The sequence below is a fragment of the Amphiura filiformis genome, chromosome 11, assembly GCF_039555335.1.
Source record: "Amphiura filiformis chromosome 11, Afil_fr2py, whole genome shotgun sequence".
Taxonomy (NCBI): domain Eukaryota; kingdom Metazoa; phylum Echinodermata; class Ophiuroidea; order Amphilepidida; family Amphiuridae; genus Amphiura; species Amphiura filiformis.
The window spans coordinates 45323152-45343074 of NC_092638.1; positions in this window are offsets into that span (position 1 = coordinate 45323152).

The window sequence follows — 19923 nt, forward strand, 5'->3', positions numbered from 1 at the left end:
GATCGGTTAAAACCATGTGTATTGAGAACGACTGGTGAAGTGCATGAAAACAGGGAAGACGAACCTCAAGAAAACCAGACAGAAGAGGACAATGTGAATACCAGTGCCATATCAGAAGAGGACGAAGTCATGAATGGGTGTACAGTTGACGTGCCTTCCCTTTCCCAAGTCCCTCTTGGTACTGTGGCGTCGGGTGACGAAAATTTGTCACCAGAAACAGTGGCGAACCAATTAATGAACATTGAGACAGATCAGTCTCCGTCTTCAGTGGTGGCGTCGGGTGACGAAAATTTGTCACCAGAAACATCAATGGCGAACCAATTAATGAACATTGAGACAGATCAGTCTCCGTCTTCAGTGGTGGCGTCGGGTGACGAAAATTTGTCACCAGAAACATCAATGGCGAACCAATTAATGAACATTGAGACAGATCAGTCTCCGTCTTCAGTGGTGGCGTCGGGTGACGAAAATTTGTCACCAGAAACATCAATGGCGAACCAATTAATGAACATTGAGACAGATCAGTCTCCGTCTTCAGTGGTGGCGTCGGGTGACGAAAATTTGTCACCAGAAACATTTTCGTCACCAGAAACATCAATGGCGAACCAATTAATGAACATTGAGACAGATCAGTCTCCGTCTTCAGTGGTAGCGTCGGGTGACGAAAATTTGTCACCAGAAACATCAATGGCGAACCAATTAATGAACATTGAGACAGATCAGTCTCCGTCTTCAGTGGTGGCGTCGGGTGACGAAAATTTGTCACCAGAAACATCAGTAGCGAACCAATTAATGAACATTGAGACAGATCAGTCTCCGTCTTCAGTGGTGGCGTCGGGTGACGAAAATTTGTCACCAGAAACATCAGTGGCGAACCAATTAATGAACATTGAGACAGATCAGTCTCCGTCTTCAGTGGTGGCGCCGGGTGACGAAAATTTGTCACCAGAAACATCAGTGGCGAACCAATTAATGAACATTGAGACAGATCAGTCTCCGTCTTCAGTGGTGGCGTCGGGTGACGAAGTTTCATCACCAGAAACATCTACAGTCGCAATTGCAGCTGTAAATGATGAACAACTCTCATCAGATTCATCAATGGTCGACATCTCTTCAACGCAAGTTCAAGTTTCGTCACATAACAGTGAAGCTGCAGGTGTTACCAGTGAAATGAGCAATGAACTGTGTCAGAAATCATCAGATTCAGATGTTGATGACAAAAATCCCAAGTCCCTTACCCTCAAAGGCAAATAAACAGTACACCTGTTCTGCGCCGCCAACAGAGGACAAGAAGACAACCAGCTTGGATGATGAGTGGAGATTATGTCATCGATTTATGAACTTTAATACAAAATGAACTCTGATACATTTCAATGCCATGGACAGGAACACTTGAAAATGAATTATGTTAGGAGTGTTTCTTACAAATTTGCCATTTATTGAGACACTCAATATATGGCAGGTTTTTAAATTATTGCCATGGTAATTATTAATGAACACTTGGATAAATATTTAATGATTATTACAAATTTGCTATTAATTGCAATTGACAATGGCAGATTTACAAAGAAATATGTTCTTAAAGGGACATTCATGTCTTTTCTTAAAGGAATATACATGCATTTTTTTTTTAAAGAGATTTCATGCATTACTACTTTGTGATATTTATGTGTGTTGGTGACGCGAGACGCGTCTTGGTGTGGAGGGGACATTTGTCAAGAAGTTGTTTTCCCGCTTTTAAAAGTTTTATGTTAAATAGGGATAGTCCGATTTTTGGCGGGAAACCTCTTTTGTTCAGGACAAATTCTGATTGGTAGCCAAAGTCCTCTGGATTGATCAATCTTTTGTTCAGAGCAAAGCCTGATTGGTCACTGAAATCCTGTACCAATCGATTGGGGCTGTTCCGTTTTGTGTCCAAACTCCCTGGCCAGGTTGTTCGTGTTCATATTTTTTTTTTATTCATGTACGGGAGCAAGTATATTGACGAATGTCCTTTCCTCTAAATATTGAGTCAGTGGAACTTGCCCTTTCACAAATAGGGAGGAGTAAAGTGGAAGTAAGAGCGGCGAAATCGCCGTGACATCCGGGCTGAACCAGATCAGATCAGTTCTGTCGGGCCGTTCGTGGGCTAGAGACATGCGTCTGGTTTTGCTTAAAATGTTTCAATTTGTTTTATAGGTTTTTCATCAAAATTTAGTGTGGGAATAACTCCACCTTGAGAGTGAATTCCCTACACAAGTTTGGTCAAAGATTTTAGCTCGACCAACGTCGAGAAAGCAAAAAGAAATGTGTTTTAAAATATAAACACGTGTGAAATTTTGAGAAAACAAAATGGCGTCGAACATGTCCAAAGCCTTTCGCCATACAGAAGTGATGGTTTGGTAAGTGTCGTAAACCTTAAAATCTATTCCACTGACTGACTGCCCCTCCATTTATCCATGTTTGAAAATATTATCAGAGATGTGTGAGGAATTATATTGGCGTTCTATTACGGGACACAAATAGAAAATGGGGAAAAATTGTTGTTGTTTTTGAGAAACTCAGACACCGTTGCCTCAAATTTTAAAAAGTCCACGGCGTTGTGATATGCTGTGGCTTCTTCATTCGGTGATACCGAAAATTGATTTGCGCATATTTTGATTATTTGAATTGATTGATGTCATATTTTTGTTAAGCTTAAGAATTGCACTTTTGTATTTGCCTCAAAATTTAAAAAAGTCCACGGCGTTTTGAATGCTGTGGCTTCTTTATTCGGAATTCGAAAATTAATTTGTGTATTATTTGGATGTTCTGAATTGATTGGTGATATATTTTTGGTAAGATTAAGATTTGCACTTTTTGTATTTGTACCCTCCGCGGAAGCACATACAAATAATTTTGTGGTCATTTCGATGTGAAGTGACAATTTTGTTGGAAAATTAAGTTGCGCAATTCAATTTGAATAATCAACAATGTCATGATCGTCTTCATGAATGTTGGTGTCTGGTTTTCTCGAGAAACAAATTAACCTCGGGTGCTGAAAATTTTAGCACATGAGTTTGTGGCCGTCACAAAATTTGGGAGACGACAAAAATGGTTTTATAAGCTTAAACTTTGTTTAAATTGAAAATTAATTGATGAATAATTTTCATTAATCAACTTTCATGACTTTCATCCAAATTTTGAAAGGGAAATGATCGATTCAATTGATCGGTCGGGTTGATTGATTTTATTGAAAGGTATTTACCGATCACTTGATCGGATTGATTATTAGAAATTGATTGATCAATAATTTTTATTAATCAACTTTCATCCAAATTTTGAAAGGGAAATGATCGATTCAATTGATCGGTCGGGTTGATTGATTTTATTGAAAGGTATTTACCGATCACTTGATCGGATTGATTATTAGAAATTGATTGATCAATAATTTTTATTAATCAACTTTCATCCAAATTTTTGAAAGAGAAATGATCCATTTAATTGAACGGTCAGGTTGATTGATTTTATTGAAAGGTATTTACCGATCACTTGATCGGATTGATTATTAGAAATTGATTGATCAATAATTTTTGTTAATCAACTTTCATCCAAATTTTTGAAGGGAAATGATCGATTCAATTGATTGGTCGGGTTGATTGATTTTATTGGAAAGGTATTTACCGATCACTTGATCGGATTGATTATTAGAAATTGATTGATCAATAATTTTTATTAATCAACTTTCATCCAAAATTTTGAAAGGGTGTTGGTCGGTGCATTTTATCGATCAGCACTGGGGTATTTAGGGTTTCACACTTGATCAGATTGATTATTGGAAATTGATTGATCAATATTTTTATTAATTAACTTTCATCCAAAATTTTGAAAGGGTGTTGGTCGGTGCATTTTATCGATCAGCACTGGGGTATTTAGGGTTTCACACTTGATCAGATTGATTATTGGAAATTGATTGATCAATAATTTTTATTAATCAACTTTCATCCAAAATTTTGAAAGGGTGTTGGTCGGTGCATTTTATCGATCAGCACTTGGGGTATTTAGGGTTTCACAAATTGGTCAGTTATAATATTGACAAATTACTTGAAAAGTAATAAGCCGATTGATTAATCGGGAATTTATTTTTGTCTCGATTCATGTTGAATCGTTATTTTATGTGAGAAACAAATCTCAAATATTGTGTCCCTGGTTCCATTATACCAGAGAAATTGAATTTGCTATTTAAATTTATATTTATATTTATATTTTTGCAATTCAAAAATAATTAATAAATTTACTGAACTGTAAAACCTAGATTCAGGGTGAATTTATTTCGTCTCAAGGTCAAGAGTATAAATTAGGCACTTGATTCCCCTTCATATTTTTCAATTTTAAGGCCACGCTACCCACGGCCAGGGAATTGTCGGACTTCGTCGCAAGTCCGACTTTTATTCCAATTTTCCCAAACCCCTGGTCTGTGACAATATCTTTCATTTGACACCACTAGGGGGTCTTTTCAAGTCAAGTCAAGTCAAGTCAAGTACCATAATACTTTATTAGATCGATCCACAATAATGCACAGAAGTTTTTCATTCCAAATGAATATCTAACAGCCAGACAAAGAATTTTCAGTTACTTTTCCCGGGTGGAAGCTCGCAGGAGAGTTAAAAGCACGACATTAGCTCCTGAAATGTCATCATCATGTTCTGCTGAAGAAGAAATGACCGTTGAAATGCTGCATGAAACTGTTGCTAATTTTCTTTCATTCGAGGATACCCTGTTCATTGATGACACGAATTTGTGTGATATTGTGAAAAGAAACCAGCTAACTAAAATTAAGTTACCAAAACTGAAGGAGATTTGTAAACACTTTAGCATGGATAGTTCGGGGTAAAGCAGTATAAGAAATGACCATAATATAACACGATTGTTTCACAGCATTTTTAAAGCTTTTTCGGATATAAAATGTATCTATTTATGACAAGATTGGTGGCGCTATTTAGTTAATGGAAATTACTCTTTGAGGCTTTTGATACTAACCATTCCTTTTATTTTTTGACAAAATAATGTTTATAAAATTTCTTTGTTCCTTGTTTGACATTATTGCACCTGTTTTAATGGCAGTTTTGATTACATACCCTTTGTAAATCAAGAAATATGATTAATGATAAATAGCGCCACCTATAGTTTGCATTTACTTAATAATGAAGCCAATTCTATATACATCAAACAACTGTGAATTGAACAATTGAACTGAAATGTACTGTTTCAAGTAGAAGCAGAGGACTGGTATTCATAGTACCTTTGACTTGCTGTGCATTTTCAAAGCCAATTTGAAATTGTCATTACTGTTCTCCAAAATTAAAAGTGATACACTATTGCAGTTGCAACTGGACATGTGGTGTGGGATTAATTTGGGGTGAGTGTGGGGTGTATGGGTTGTATGATCCAAAACTTCAGTTTGAAAAGGAGCTTAACAACAGACCCTCCATTGCTATGTAATGCTCCTGTTACAGTAACACCGATAGTTTATGGTAACACTGACTATTAGAGGCGAGCTACTTTAAGAATTTTATTGGGTGTGTATTACGATATAATGCCTAATAATATTTGGTTGAATAGTGGCTGAAGTGAACATAGCAACTCCTTTCTAAATTGTGGCTATAAGGTTTCTTTTTAAAGGCATATATTGGAATGTCATCTTTCCCTGGGTAAGATCTGACACCAGGTCAGCCCATGGCCAGAGGGTAACATGAGTAGGTTTGTTTCACCTTGAAGGCAAGGATAGTCTTGCTAATATGGGCTAACTTTCCCCTAGGCCATCCAATATGCCATATACAGTAGGACTACAACTGGTACCTACTGGTCAGTTTATACTCCTATTTCCACATCTGTTAATTTTATATGTGCCTTTAAAGTTGCAAATGTATCATACCGTAAATATGGCAGACTACTCAAATGCATTCAACAAAAGCATGATTGTAATCTACCGTGACAGTTCGTCTCACACATACAGGGTGTATCAAAATGATTGGTACCGGGATATGTGACATTTTTAAAAATACATCAAAAATATAAAATTGCTAATTAATATAGTTTTTGTACTATAAATAGAAAGGGGCATATGTTAACTTGTTGATCTATTAATCTGAAGTTGATAGGTTGAAGCATCTGGGAGCTATTGTTATTTAAACGAAGATCGACGTAATCATGGTTTGATTTACACAACACAAGATGAATAGGTTCACTGCTTGAACCATTTATTGCATACATGCTCTTCAAATCTCACCTAAGTCTACATAACATAAAATTGCTTTACACATGCTTTTAGAAAGATAGTTCCTGGAGTCCCTGCCTTACGACTCTGGCAGTGTGAGGTGAAGCCCTATCTTGTAAGAACTTGACACCCGGGATGGGTCCATTCCCATATCACTGCCCATATCAAATTTTGAAGCATTGCGAGTTATAGCATGTTTGCATGGGATAAGCTTTGCTCTTAGAAACTGTCTCCTAAATCTTTTCTGCACTTCTCCATAGCTTCGTGTCGACCAGTACTTCTTAACTATGAATGCACACTGAAGTGTGGAATACTGTGGAGCCATTTTTACCAGGTCTAAACTAACCCACACTGTCTACAGTCTATAGCCATTCTGCCACACCATCTACTTAGTAATCTCAATAATACAATTTAAATTACCGCCCTGGATGGTGTTGATACACAAACTTCTTTCACCCCACCTAAATTATTCAAGTCAATAATATTACTCTCAAGCAATAAATATTGATTATAGCATTTATGTATATTATAAATGAAGAAATAGGCAAGGAAAATATTCAACATTTGCATGATTTTCAACATATCATCCTCACAAGGTATTTGCAATAAAATGGAGCTTTGAAAAAGGTGCGCTACTGATCCAGCGTTATGATGAAAAGTGTAAAAACACCTACTTTCATTTAGAATCATGTAACTTCTGAATAGAATGTGCTATCTTTATGATTTAAAATTCTTAGAGAAGATAAAACTATTATAATTACAAATATTTAAACAATTAACCCCAAACTGGCACAAAAAATAGTAAAAAAAATCGGCAAAAAATGAAAACTCTTCGGTACCAATCATTTTGATACACCCTGTATAACAAGAGGCACTACGATCATGAAGGTAGTAGGTTGATGACAATATTTGATTGAATGGACTGTAAAATGTGCGCATCAAAATGATGTCACTAACTATGATAATTTGCTCGATTGACATGATAGTTTTGAAAGTATAAGAGCTTTGCTGATTATGTTAAGTATATGATGAATTCTCTTCTGTTAAGGGGTACTACACCCATTGATTTTTTTTCTGCATTTTTTTGCATTTTGTGAAGAAATTACAAAAAAAATGGACAAAGTGGTATGCAAAATGAAGGGCAAATCTTCTCGTTTTATTGGTGGCATCGGTATCAACGTAGCTTACATGCTTTTAAAAGTAGAAGCCAAAAGGTGGTACATCACTGATGATTTAAATTCACTTCATTTTGGAAAGCTCACTATCAACGGATTTCGTTAAAATTTTGGATATGTGTTGCTAACACATTATGGAAATAAAGTTGATATGTAAAATGGGAATAAGTGGTTCCTGATTTCTTTTATGACTTCATGAACTTGGTGCTCCACAACTATCAAAAAAGGAACTGGTTAAAATGCTTCTATTTTCAATGTTGAGCTATATTTTGTATTTTTAACTTGCGACATTATTTCACTGAAACTTCATTAAGCCACAGGTAACAGGTTACCACAACCATACTACAGCAATGTTGAAAAAAATTGTATTTCTTGTCACCTATACCACCATATTCGGTAGTTTTCCGTAAGCTCAACTTTTATGATTTTGGTAACTATTTTTTTATATTTATTTGTGAAATCCATCTCAACTAGGCATTCTAAATTGTACTCACTATTTACATCCCAAGGTATATTAGTATATCCACTTTGCACTTCTCGATATATATCCAGTTAAAGACAGAATATTTTGCATGCACCACTAGATTTTCTATAGAGAGTATAACAAAGGATTTAATGTATTCTATTCATGTACCCTACTTGAACATGTTGAATAGAATAAATTATGATTTGTTATGAAACATGCATCTGAGTTACTAGGATACAGTAAACAAAAAATATACAGGGCTAAAATGACTTACTAAAATGGTTAAAAAGCACTTTGTATGTAGATATATTTTATAAGTTTAGGACATGAGGTGATGAACATATTTATGTACTTGATAAATTTGCAAGAAAAAAAAGAAGAGTGGTACTGATGAAAATCAGGGTATTATTCCCCCTTAAAAGATAATACCATAGAATTCAATCTGTAAGCATAAATGCCTCTAAATGAGTGTTTTTGACGAAAAAACATTATTTGGAGATAGAGCAACTATATTACTGATACAGGCGGCTGTACAAACATGTATTATTCGTCAAAAACACTCTTTTAGAGGCATATGTGACGTGTTATATCAAACGCAGACAATTTTGGGCAGGTTATCAATTGTGAGTGTTTTACATATCTTGAATATAAAAATATTTTGCTCCACAATTTTGTTTTCCCCAATGAAATCGGACATTCCTAAGCGAAGATATTGAGTTCGTAAGTTACGGTATTATAAAATTTGAAATTGTGTACATGTATGTCCATGTACAGATGTATATGAAAAAAATCAAAATGCCAGTAATATTCCGGTCTGAAACTATCACACAATATTTTAAACATTATTAACATCACAAATTTGCAACAAACCCAAATTGTGAAAAAATCCCCCGGGCAGATTTTTTGCCATTTCTCCATTTACGATCCTGCCCCAAAGTGTCTCCTTTCGATGATATACCACGTCACATATGTTTTTTTACTGGTTTTACGGGTATAATACATTCTAAACATTCAAAGTCGCCTTTCTGAGTTTTCAGGATGCACGTCATGCGAGAACTCCATATTCTCCATTTGTGTACAACAAGTGCATATGCATTCACAATAACAGCCAATACGTTCTATAATTGCTATAACCAGGTTGTCACGCTCATTTTTAAATATTTCACTTATGTACGAATACAAAAATGGGTTAATAACAAAGTTAATGTTTATAGCATTATGCAAGATGATAATTATAGCATCTGTAACACGGTTACTTTCGACGCTTAAAATATCTCCACGTAAAGTAAATACGGTTAAAGTTAAAATCCAGGTCGTTAAATTGACTAAGTTTGCAACAAGAAGTGACTTAGTGAAAGAGTGCAAAACTTTACGGTGTTGGTACTCTCCATCAAGACGTGACATGCACGACATACTGTAAACATCTTCTTCACTATCAACAAAATTGGTGCGATGAAATATACAAGTACATTGGGTTACACGAGGTACATAGCGATAGAAATACAGGAGCAACCCGAAGTTTAGCGATACTGTCAGGAAAATAGTGCCGACGTAGAATATGGCTGCTATATTGTTAACCAGGATTTCGAAAGTTTTATTTCGAAAAGTACATATGTACTTGTTTTCTGTTGTAGTCCATTGCAAAGAATGCCCATAGGCAAACAAGAATCCCACTGAGATGCTAATGAATAATGTAAATACAACCGTGGCCATAGTATGACGAGGCTTGAACCTTCTGTGAAATGGTCTGTATACTGCAACAAAACGATCTAACGCGGAAATGGCATTCAATGACATGCTGAATATGAGCAATGTAGTGGCAAGACACATATCTACTTGGCAATGCCAGGCACTAAACAAAGAATGTTCAGCCTTATCAACAGTAACATGAATCAATGTATTTGGCAAGAAATACATGCAAATGAGTAAATCAGTTACAGCGATGGATAAAATACACACAACGGAACTAAACGACTTAAACTGTGTTTGGTTGAAAACGTAGACAACGAGGATGTTTCCAGGTACGCCGATCATAAAAAGAATAGCTTCAAAAATAATATTAATTGCTTCTGTCACGGCGATCATTGTCGCTAAGTTTGCACCAACTTTCGTACACAAATTGAAATTTTACTCAACCGGTAATCGCCTGGCATGAACACAATACAATACTTGAATTGTGAACATGCATATAATGTCCATGCTAATCGAGCATACAGTTAACATAAAACTATCGACTCCGGGGTCGGACTCAGCTCAATTTAGTTTATTTCACTATAAACGTTTACGACAGATGCAGATATTATGGGCGTTCCTCTCTCTTTACAAAATAATCTACATTGATCCCTGTCTGATTTAAAAAGAAGTAAACTCATGTCTGAGCGGTTGTGGCAGCGGAATAAAATGTAAAGAGATTTGATCAAGTTTCCAATAAGAAGAATATTGTCAAGAAATAATACGCCCATAATATCTTATAAGACTAAATGTTCACTCAGGAATTCCTGACTTCTTGTATTCCTGACTTAAAAATTAAGTTTGAAATTAAGAAATAGTAAAGACATAGAAATTACGGAAGATACTAAGTGCCTTACAGTTCAGCTAGTAACTTAGGAAGTCAGTATCTCGATCTATATCCGCCAGCGTATGCACATTGTTACGAGCCGCTTAATAATGACTCAAGGCCAAAACACGTTTATCCCAAATTCACTTCAGAATGCACAACAAGCTTAGCTTAACAATATCTAAGTCTTTAATTGAAAGTAAAATGTGATTGGTACAATATACGACAACAAATGCACATACAATCAATCAGAAAAATCACTCATTTAGCAAAGTTACTTATCCGACAGCCTTCATCTTGAAGTTGATTGTAAAGTTCTTGTACTCAATGTTCTGCTGATTCACTTGTGCTGCGAAGATCACTCTTCAGCGAAGTCCACTGAAGACGTGCATTTACACTAAGCAAAAAAAGTTTCTTTAGGGAGCGATCGTTATTTATGGCAGGGGGGAATGGGTAAATTTAGGGGGAACCTGAAATTTTTTGTGATCTTGAGGGGAACCTGAAATTTTTAGTTGAACCAGGAGGGGGATTGTTAAATTTTAAATGGAGAAAATTGGGAAAACAAGGGGAACGCGAAAATTTTGAGCGGACGCGAGGGGGAACGCGAAATTTTTGTCGATATTTTTGCCAAAACACCCATTCCCCCCTGCCGTAAATAACGATCGGTCCCTTATGGTTAGGAAATTTACCCACTATTAAAATCTAGCGACTAATTTTGTTCGTTTACTAAATAATCGCATGCGGAAGATTGTCCTGCGCATGTTGACACCTCAATCACTACCCTACGACACTCCTGAGAAAAGATATGAATGTTTAAGTAACACGAGGTCGAAAAATACAAATTGCAAAAAGGCCTATAGTGCCGTTATGGTAGATGGAAGTATCTCGGAGCCTTTCCAAGTAACAACTGGAGTGCTTCAGGGTGATGTGTTAGCACTATTCCTGTTCATTATCCTGGTAGATTACCTTCTGAAGAAATCAACTTCTGGAATTGATGCTGGAATTGTTACCTACCCACGTCGGTCAAGCAGGTATCCTGCTAGGATGCTGAATGACCTGGATTTTGCTGATGATATTGCCCTGTTGGAATCTGCCACAGCCCGGGCCCAGTCGCAGCTTACTAGGACTGCAACTGCAGCAACAGATCTAGGCCTTGTCATCGGCGCACCTAAGACAGAATATATGACTGCAAACTGTAACGCCCAGCCAGCACTTGAAGTCTATGGTAGTACCATCAACCATGTCACAGACTTTAAGTACTTGGGTTCCAAGATGGGCTCTAGTGCTGGAGACCTAAAAAGAAGAAAAACACTAGCCTGGGCAGCTTTCTGGAAACTGGAACGCCTTTGGAGAAGCCCTTCCCTGCCAATCGAAACAGAAATCAAGCTGTTTGAGACAACTTGTGTTACTGTCTTTCTGTACGGGTGTGAGGCATGGGTAATCACCAAGGACATGGAAAATAAAATCAATGCCTTTGCAACATCTTGCTACAGAGTCATGTTAAACAGCAAGTGTGTGGATCGGATTCCAAATGAAACCATCTACAATCTGACCAACACCACTCCACTGGTTGCCAGAGTCAAGATTCATCAACTCAAATTTCTCGGCCATATACTGCGTCTTGCAGACGACGAGCCTATGAAAGAATATGCCCTTTATATTCCACCACATGGGAAGAGGAAACCGGGACGACGCACACTGTACTTACAGTATGTCCAGCACCTCCTGGGAGATACTGAAGGGATGTTGCAGCCAAACAAAATTGTTTCGCTTGCCCAAGATCGCAATAGTCTGATAGTTGGAGAAAGCTTGTAGTCGCCTGCTCCGCAGCCGACTGATGATGATGATGATGATGATGTATATTCCAAACTGCTGTTATCATGACCTGTTTTGAATCACTTTTCCAAACCCATCTCTCAAAACGTTTATGTCTTAGTACCCACTCACCTTTGTCTTTGATCATTCATCTGCACCATAAGCAAAGGATTATCCAACATGCATCAAGGAAAATGCTTTAAATTCAAATTGAAAAGGCGGGAATAATGAAACAGTCTTGGATCAGTGAATCAGCTCTAAAACCATTGAATAGGCTTCTTTGCTATTTTTATCTGTCGACCTCTTGGTACGTATACATTCATATCGTTTCTCAGGAGTGTCATAGGGTAGTGATTGAGGTGTCAAAATGCGCAGGACAATCCCCGCATACAATTTTTAGCAAACGTACAAAATTAAATTTTAATAGTGGGTAAATTTCCTAACCATAAAGAAACTTTTTTTGCGTAGTTTATAATCCTATACATAAAATCCTTTGTGTATAAAATCCTCGCTCAGAAATGGTGCTGCTTTTTCCACACTTGACTCCTTGCGCAGTTCTCCAAACACTTAACTCCTTGCGTTCTCTATCTCCAAAATGATGCTACTTTCACCATTCACACAATTTCTTTGGGAAGCAGGACTGCGTTGCAGTTGTCCCCCTGTTTCCACTTAAATTGATGTGTTGTTTCATAAACCAGACTTCAGCAAGTCGACAGAATAATATAATTTCCTTTCTTGGAAGAGGTACGCCCTTTGACGTAAACTAGATCTTCTCCGACAACACTGGCAGGCAGTAGTACATTGACTACATAAAGTATTTCTGATTCGCAATTTCCTTTCTTTGAAGGAATTGGACTGTAAGCACATTCGCTAGCCCTGATCAACACTATAAACTGTTTCAATAATAATAGGCTATTGCAGCCTGTCAGATCTGTATCCAGATGATAAATTGTAACCTTGTCCATAAAGTCCAAATCAATCCGCAGTAGACTCACGTCTTACTTTGGTCAATTTTCGTAGCTCCGATATAATAACCATAATTTCAGCCTTCTTCGCTCAAAGGCTGAAATTGTAGCACTATAGGAATTCTCCATGGCTATACTTTGTAATACTCTCTGAGTACCCAGCTTAATTATTATTGCTGTCATTTTTGAGAGGTAACTACACCAACCACATATTACAATCACATCGATACAGGTCTACCAAGAATTCTTGTTTACAATTCTGTTTTTATAGTAAACCGTCAGGGATTTTCCAAATGTTCTATTAGTAGACATTGTCATCATTGTTCACTATTAGAACATACTGATATCAGGAGATTCCCCCTTGACATAAATAGTGTTGCAAATGATGTAATTGTTGCAACCATCTGGGTTTCCCCCTAGATGTCATAATATACAACTCTTGCATGATTATAAGGTACTTTCCCCCGGTTCTTACATTAAGCAGACTGGCAGACTGGCTGCTTGGCAGACTGGCAGACTGGATTGAAATTTGGCAAAAAGTCATAGAACTTAAAGTGAAACAAAAGGATGTCAAAGTCATTTGGGGTTCATTATTGCAGATTCATGAAAATTGGCGGGAACAAAAAATGTCAAGTGTAATAAAAAAGTTCGTATGGCCATGGAAATAGGTATGACATACATTGTACCATTAGTTGTTTGTAGTTTCATTCTATAACCCATGCCTTGGTATAACACCCACAAAAATTAAATTGTTTGGACTGAAATTCCCTGTTTTATATAATAAATGTCCTGATTAAGATGCCTATAATTGGTCAGCATACCAAATGTTATAACCATCAATAACCAACAGAAACCCTTCATGAATGAATCCTCTAGAGCTCTGTACTACTTGAATGAATCCATTGTGGTATTATGAGATTGTTACCATTCTGCATACATTTTATTTCTAGAGTTTCTAAGTGACGAGTTATAATTATGCAGAGTCCATATTGGAGTTCGAGTATGTGGTGCTGGTGTGGTGTTTATGGCATGGGTGTTACATTTTGACCGAGCCACGGTGTTAGTCATGGTGGTGGTGGAAGTTGAGGTGGTTTAATGTGGGGGTGTGTGCGTATAATGTGTTCAGTGTGTTTGATGCAGGTATGCGTACCTTCAAAGTCGGCACAATGCATATATGTCCGCGTCGTACTTTGTACTTCAGAGTAGACTGACTGTACATTCTGTGCTGGGAACTTCCATTTTATTTGTTGTTATTTTTTCTATTAATACACATTGTTGATTTATTAATAGTTGGTTTATAAATCACTAGAGCTATACATCCGTATGCACATTAAAGCTCAAATGCCCGTATGCACACCAGCAACATAGCCTGAACCTATATGACCTTTGACCTCTGTTTGATGACCTTTGACCTTGGATGACATTAATTAATTAATTTTACACACATACATACATGCATACATCTGTAAGGGGTATGGGGCTCAAACTCCGTGACAACAAATCTCATGACCAGGGGAACATTTTGCAAGGGTCAGGTCAAAGGTCATGCAGAGGTCAAATTTTAGAAATGCATAAGGGGTACGAGCAGTAGCGTAGCCAGCGGGGGAAGGGGGGGGGGGGGCAGAGTGCCCCCCTGACAAAAAATGAAAGAAAAGGTGCCCCTCTGACAAAAAATGAAAGAGAAAATCAGGAGGGCAAAGGAAAAGAAAAAGGGCAAGTAGCCCCTTTTCTAGCAAAATTCAGGGTCAATTAGTGTAAAATACAAAAAAATTTCGCGCTATGCGCGCGCATTGTAACAATAGAGCCCCTTTTTAGCCGGATAATGGGCAAAAATAGTGTAAAATACCATTTTTTCACGTTACGCCCGCACATCATCCCAATAAGGCCCTTTTCGGGAAGCTCGAAGACATACAGTCTCTATGTATTGTATGATGCAACTGCATTTTTTTTTCGTCTGTGCCCCCAAAATTTTATTTTGCCCCCCTGACCAAGAAAGCTGGCTATGCCCCTGGGTACGAGGCTCGAACTCATTTTCATTTTCTGTAAGGGGTATGGGGCTCAATTTCGGTGACAACAAACCTCGGGAAACATGAAGGTCAAAGGTCAGGTCAAAAGGTCATTAAAGGGGTACATGCCTTGCGATTGTCTGCGCTCTGTGAGCGCAAATTATCTCTAGTCAATTTAATTCTTGAACAAAATACCCCTCTTGTATTGAGCAATATAATTGGTTGACCCACAGGCCAATTATAGATCATCCTCTAGTGATCCTATTATGAGATTTAGTAGCCATTATAATGTCGTTTGGGTAAGCTGTGTTTGAAAGATTTAGTGTGGTCATGGTGGTGGCCTAGATTTATAATAGGATGAAGAGTGGTTGTCAAATCTGGAAATTATGCCAATGCATATTAGCATTGGGATATTATGGTAGGCCTGTAAAATTTATGTAGTAAACTCAACATACTCAAACTCACTGATTTTGGGTAGCATCATAAAATGGTAATTCTTTTCTCCCTTTTGGGAAAAGGTTTTATAATGAGGTGGGTGGGCCCATAGCCATCTAGTGAACCATAAAACTAAGTGGTCTCCACTATAAATCTCAAATTCAAATATTTTGTAAAACTAGGTGATTAGACTGGATTTTGAGCATCATTTAATTTATGAAAAACAGAATGAATTCAAAATTTTTGTTTTTGCTTTGGCATCAAGTTTGGGGGTTGTTCCTATATGCATCACATCATTCACTTGCCCGATATTAAACTCTGCCAGTCTGCCAGTCAGGCAGTCTGCCAGTCAGCCAGTCTGCCAGTCTGCCAGTCTGCTTAATGTAAGAACCGTACTTTCCCCTATAAATAATCCTGTTGTTGAAGAGGATGATACGCTTCTACCTTAGATGGCTATAGAATTCTTAATAGCTCTGGTCTTGGTTTGGTTTGGCTAAATCCTGTTCAAGTGGTGGGTTACAAAGCATTGTATTTTGTCTAGGTATGTATAACCAACAATTAAAATTAAAGGACATTCTTGAACCTCGTTGACTTAGGGATGATTTGAAATGACCGCCAATTATGACTGTTTAATATTTATTACCAGCAATGTGGAAAAAGAGACACATGTAGAAACGAAAAAAGCTACCATTTTGTTGAAGGAGCAAAGTCCAACAAACCATAATCCCGCTTCTGGATATCGTTTGAACTCAAATGATATACCATTTTAAAGCTTAAGATATATATTTTCTAAACACGAAATAAAACAAACTTGAAAGGGAGAGGAATTTACGGCTCATTCGTCGTGTACGGTCACATATATGGGGTCACAAGTCAAATTTTATTACATACTGACCGACCCACGTATAGTAAAACTGAGAACCCCTTGTCCTTTATTCCTGACGGTATTAAAAGAGGTCTTGACAAAAGTGTAAGGAAATCAAAATGTTATGTGGCTGCCTCTGAGACGACTTTCATTCACGTCTAAGGTAAACTTACACCATCTAAGGCCGTAATCCCTGGTGGTATAGGTGCTAAGAATCTTTATGGGTAAGGAAATTAAGAAGTAGAGCGACTTCCTCTGATGTCAACAAATTCGCTATAAATCGTTGGGTGCATCACAGAGAGACGATTTAATCTGTGGCAATTTTTATCAAACTTGGCCAAGATATTTAAAACAGTGAAATTTTGCAAAGCTCGAAATTGTTTAACTAATTGGTTTGCAAGAAAGGAAATTAAGAAGTAGGGCGACTTCTAATGATGTCTGCACAGCCGCTATAATGAAAGACAGAGATAAAAAGACTAGTTTGCGTCCTACGTCATCTGTCAATCAAACTCGAGCACGGTTTGTTTACAATTGTCGTGATGATATGAGTTGCTGAACTCGGCGACATGGTGCCTTTCGCGAAGGCACCATGTCAACAATGCCTAGAAAAGTTGCTTTTTGCCTTGTAAAAGAACGTATTTTTCGCCATTTTCTGCTATTCCCTTTCTCCTATCGGCACCAGATAAATCGACCTTCCTTAAACGCGCTATTAACCAATCAAGGATCGTAGGGAATTTGATTGACAGTGACGTCAGATTTTTTTATCTGTGTCGTCAATTATATAAATATTTGGGAGTATCAGAGAATGACGTTTTGATTTTTGGTATTTTTTGACAAGCAAAGATATTTTAAATAGTGAGATTTTCAATTTTTAAGAAGTTGCAATGCTCAAAATTGTTTACCCAATAATTAATTTGACGGATGTTGAGAACGCCATAATTATTTGGTTTTACAAAGTGACGTATTTAGTATCCGTCAGTATTATGATCATCGCAATATCCTTTCGCAAACTTGGTTTGAATTTAATGCTAATTTATTGCACATTAATTACCTTTTTGAAATAGCCGAGTGTAAAAAATTAAAGCAACAAATAACGTGTAAAGGTTGAATAGTAAATAACGAAGCTTGATCACGTCTAAAGTAGCAGGAAAAATTAGCAAAAATGCGTGTCACAATCACAAAAACGTTCATATAATCAAGCAAGAAAAAGCGCGGGCGTCAAAAACTTGTGTCATATTGGATAATAACTAAAGTTAGCTTGTCTGAAAAATTCATGAAATTTGGTAGCCGTATATTGAATATGTTGAAATATTGGCTTGCAGAGTATCTCTGTGCGTGACTATTGTCACGCGATGTATAATACGGGTAATTCTCGCTATTCGCAATAAGGGCGCCGCCAGCGGTTTGCGATGTATCATGGGAAAAATCGTGATGTATCATGGGAAAAGGTCGACATCAAGTCCGCGCAATACGAATATTACCATGCTATTACATAGGAACACGTGACAATATTTTTAGTTTGTCAATATAACGGTATTACACAAATCGATAGAAAAAAATTAATTGTGCACATTTCAAATCACATTGGTAAGTATTATTGACTTATCGATTCGCGTGTAACACCTTTATTTTGACAAAACTGGCGGCGCCCTTATTCTTTGAATCAAACCGCTGGCGGCGCCCTTATTGCGAATAGCGAGAATTCTTTACCCTATAAACAAACTTTCCTTGTTAATTGTCCATTGGTGGTTTTCTACCTTGAAATAATGTTCCCGACGTTTAAACGATTTTAAAGACAGCATAAATGTCGGTATCACATTATTTAGATGATGTAAATGAATTCCAGAAATAGTGTACACGAGTAAGCCACTTAGTGAGAATAAGATTGCTTTTAATCAGAAATTTTTTAATATCGAACGAAAGCTAACACACTTTTTCTCATTAGGTCAACAGATAACGAAATTCAATGTTATAGCAAAGCGAATGTGTTAAATTTGTTGACCAAAATGTAGGTTTTAAAAGTCTAAACCTCAAGTGTTCCTTACAATAATTTTTCAAATTTGGTGTCATTAAATGGAAGAGCACACTTATAGTGTCCATATACTAGCCTCATTAGAAAGAGCAATGGCCAATTTTTATTTAAATTGCAAATCTTGTGCAAAAAGTTACTATTTTCGCCTGTTTTGTCATACGGTTGTAAATTCAATGAACTATGTACTTTGCTAAAAAGTGCTTAAAAATTGATATGATAACATAGAAAAAAGTTAGGGTCGGGCCTTGGTGCTTTACCATGTTTACGGCGTAAAAGATACTGTCTCAAAATGATCAAATACAACGGACGGGTCAGATTGTTATGGAAATAACTTTGTGCCATCTCAATAATCATGCACGGTTGTTTGATGGGATCATTTATTAGTTTTTCAAACAAACATCCTGTATAACCCAATTTTAGGCTTAAACCGCTACAAGCGATACTATGCTAGTGTATACAGATGCTTTTGAGTAATTTTCAAATAATTCACTTTTACAGCATTTCTAAAGCTTTTTTCAGATATAAAATGTATTTATTCGGACAAAATTGGTGGTGCTATTTAGTTACTGTAAATTACACATCAAGCTTTTAATAAAATCCTTTTATTTTTGATGAAATATGTTTATAAAATTTCTTTGTTACTTGTTTCACCTATTCCATCTGTTTTTATGGCAGTATTGATCACCTACTGCTTGCAAATTAAGAAAAACGATTTAGGATAAATAGCGCCAGCTATAGTTTGCATTTAGTTAATAATGAAGCCAATTCTATATACATCAAACAACCGTGCATGTACTCTATACAGCTACCAAGGATTATTAAATCAGGATGTGACACTTCATAATTTGCATGTGTCCACTTCATATGTTAATAGCATATTGTTATTAAAATGATGGTCTGACCTGGCCAGAGGGCGTTAATATAATAGACGTTTGATCAAGGGACAGAGTAGTTGCCGTTTGTATCGGCTACCGAACGAAACATAATTATTATGCACATTCCGACCAGACTAGCTTTGCCAGGCAGAGTAGGCCATGACGTGTAGGTCTATGTGCCGAACGTACATTGTAAAGTATTTGCATAACTCTTTTGCATGAAACTGTACTTGTCATCTAAAACAAACAAACAAAAACAATATTATTTGAAGTTTTAATTTAAAAAAAATTACCCTATTTTACTACGGTAAATTAAGATGGCGCTAAATTACCATGTCAATTAACCGGTAATTTACCGACTCACAACACTGACATGAATACAAGTTTTAGTATTATTTAATAATATTATTTCCTCTATCGTTTGATGTACAATGGTACAGGTTGGGGGGGAGGGGCAAAATAGTTTTGTACTTAATATAAGGGTGGGGTCATAACAG